The sequence below is a fragment of the Colobus angolensis genome, unplaced genomic scaffold, assembly GCF_000951035.1.
Source record: "Colobus angolensis palliatus isolate OR3802 unplaced genomic scaffold, Cang.pa_1.0 Scaffold148, whole genome shotgun sequence".
Taxonomy (NCBI): domain Eukaryota; kingdom Metazoa; phylum Chordata; class Mammalia; order Primates; family Cercopithecidae; genus Colobus; species Colobus angolensis.
The window spans coordinates 3,935,956-3,939,078 of NW_012114577.1; the positions used below are offsets into that span (position 1 = coordinate 3,935,956).

At 39.7% G+C, this 3,123-nt stretch overlaps 1 protein-coding gene across 1 annotated transcript in view; it reads right to left on the reverse strand.

The window, feature by feature from the left end:
- Positions 1 to 3,123, reverse strand: part of LYST (lysosomal trafficking regulator) — a 221,106-nt gene that overhangs the window by 149,655 nt on the left and 68,328 nt on the right. The window lies entirely within an intron of this gene.

Here is a 3,123-nt window from a genome sequence, read left to right on the forward strand (position 1 = left end):
CTACTCTAGAAGGCCATAGTAACTAAAACAGCATGGTACTGGTACAAAAACAGACAGAGAGACCAAGGGAACAGAATAGAGAGCCCAGAAATAAAGCTGCACACCTACAACCATCTGGAATATAACCTAAGAAATACCATCCTGGACATAGGCCCTGGCAAAGGTTTCATGGATGCCAAAAGCAATCACAATGAAAACAAAAATTGACAAATGGGACTTAATTAAACTAAAGAGCTTCTGCACAGCAAAGGAAACTATCAACAGAGTAAACAGAGTAAACAGCTTACAGAATGGGAGCAAATATTTGCAAACCATGTATCTGACAAAGGTCTAATATACAGAATCTATAATGAACTTCAACTTTATAAGTAAAAGACAAATGACCCTATTAAAAAGTGGCCAAAGGACACGAACAGACACTTTTCAAAAGAAGACATACACACACCAACAAACATGAAAAAATGCTCAACATCACTAACCATTAGAGAAATGCAAATCAAAACCACAATGAGATACCATTTCACATCAGTCAGGATGGCTATTAAAAATGGAAGAAAAAAAACATGCTGGTGAGGTTGTGGAGAAAAGAGAACACTCATACAGTGCTGGTGGGAACATAAGTTAGGTCAGTTATTGTGGAAAGCAATTTGGCAATTTCTCAAAGAACTTAAAACAGAACTACTATTCAACCCAACAATCCCATTATTGGGTATATACCCAAAGGAATATAAATCATTCTACCATAAAGACAAACGCATGCTTATGTTCATCACAGCACTATTCACAATAGCAAATCAACCTAAATACCCATCAACAGTAGACTGGATAAAGAAAATATGGCACATACACATCATGAAATACTGTGCAGCCACAAAAAAGAAGGAGATCATGTCCTCTGTAGCAATATGGATGGAGGCTGAGGTCATCATCCTAGGTGAACTAACACAGAAACAGAAAACCAAATACTACATGTTCTCACTTCATAAGTGGGAGCTAAACCTTGGGTACACATGGACACAAAGAAGGGAAGAGACACTGGGGCCTCTTTCAGGATGGAGGGTGGAAGAAGGGTGAGGATCAAAAAACTATCAATTGGGTACCATGCTTATTACCTGGGTGATGAAATAGTCTGTACACCAAACCCTGTGACATGCAATCTACCTATATAACAAACCTGCACATGCACCCCGAACTTAAAATAAAAGTTAAAAAAACATATTTGTTACCACAAACTCTTTATTCACAAAGAGTTTGAAGGAATCCACTGGCAATAGAATTGTCCCTTAAGCCCTTGAAGGAGAAAATACGTAAGTTTTACAATATTTTCTGTGATGACTGTTTGAGATTTATACACACCTGTCAATTTTGCGATGTATATTTTTCTAGAAATTTGTCATTTCATATTTTTAATTTGTCACTTCATGATTATAATTAACTTTAATCATTTCATGATTACTTTCAAGATTATTTTAACTTAGGAATTATATATTACATCCTATTTTTAAAAAAGAGAGAAAGAAGGAAAGTGGCTGAAACATACATAGCAAGGGGGAGAGGGCTAGGAGACAAGGCTGGAAGGTGTAGGTTGGACGGGCAGGCAGCCTCAGATCTAATGGGCCCTTCGGGACCACACAAAGGAGTTCAGGTTTATCTCCAACTATGATGGGAAACTTTCCCAAACACACTTCTCAGTCTTTTCTCAGGGTATGTACTCCAGGGCTCAGGCCCTAGTCCTTAGCAATCACCCCCTTTTCTGCCACCCAATGCCTAACATGGAGTTTGGTATTCAATAACCATTCACTGCATGAATGACTTTAAATTTTAGATGCAAAATAAAACATATAAAAGGGCCCCATTTCCATGTGCTTTACTTTCAAATAATAAAACTAAAGATGTACAGATAACATTTCCATGTATAGCTCACACTCAGTATACCTCAACATTTTTAAAGATGCCAATAAAAATATACATGATCTTTAAAAAAAAAAAAAGATAAACCATTTTTTGGCACATCTTTCCTGTACAGTCCTCTTATATGAGTCTTTATCTTTGGCAGGTGAACTAATAGCATTCTAATGGAGCTTGCAGAAACCTCAAGGGTCTGAGAGAGTGCTGCAGACATGTTGTACTGATAATTTAGCCCTTGCTCCATGAGAGTATACTGGCAAATCATCACTGCTGTGTGAATAGGCATTCCTGACTCCTGGCAGAGCTCTGCATGACACAAGGTCCTTCCTACTCAGCTGAGGGCTTCTCAACTACCTTTAAGGCTCAGACCCAGCAATACCTCTTCTGTGGAGCTTCTCCTCCCACACGAACCCAAGATTGTTGTTCTTCCCCTCAAGAGAAAGGGAGAACATTCCTGTTGCCCCCATTTCACCAAATGAGTTAGCTCTTGCAAACCATGGACCTTGAAATAATGAGACTGAGGCAAGTGCAGATTTTTGGGTTTTGGCCCCTCTGCTGGAACTGTAGTCCCGAAGAGGGCATCCCGCACCACCCTGTTGCCCAATATAGCACTGGGGGAAATGAGTCTTTGCTTCACATTTGATTACCACAATTTCAAACACAATTAATCACTGGGAAAGTTCTCTTCAATCCTCTGGGTGTATTACTTTTTTATTCGTATCCGGGCACCGTTTATTCCCAGATTTATCCTTTCTGGTTCCAAAGAAAGCACATTTGTAAATCTGCCCTTTTAGAAGTGATATAATCCTTTACTCTTAATTTGTGGGCACCCTGGCAAATTAGAATTTGCAGCCCTCTATTTCAAACCAAGATCTTTCTCCCAAGTTTTATCTCCCAAGGTCCTATGTACACACAACAGTCACAGAATCCAGGGGAATTAGGTGTTCCCTCATGACATCCAACTGGGAAGTTCCCAATGTGCCATATTAGACAATATATGCCATGAACAGGTCCATTCCCTGCTATTTCTAGACCACCCGATCAAGAGAAATCAGCCAATAACATACTACTCATATTTAATATTTCCTTTATTTATTTATTTATTTTGAGATGGAGTCTGGCTCTGTCACCCAGCTGGAGTGCAGTGGCGCCATCTCGGCTCACTGCAAGCTCTGCCTCCCGGGTTCACACCATTCTCCTGCCTCAGCCTCCTGA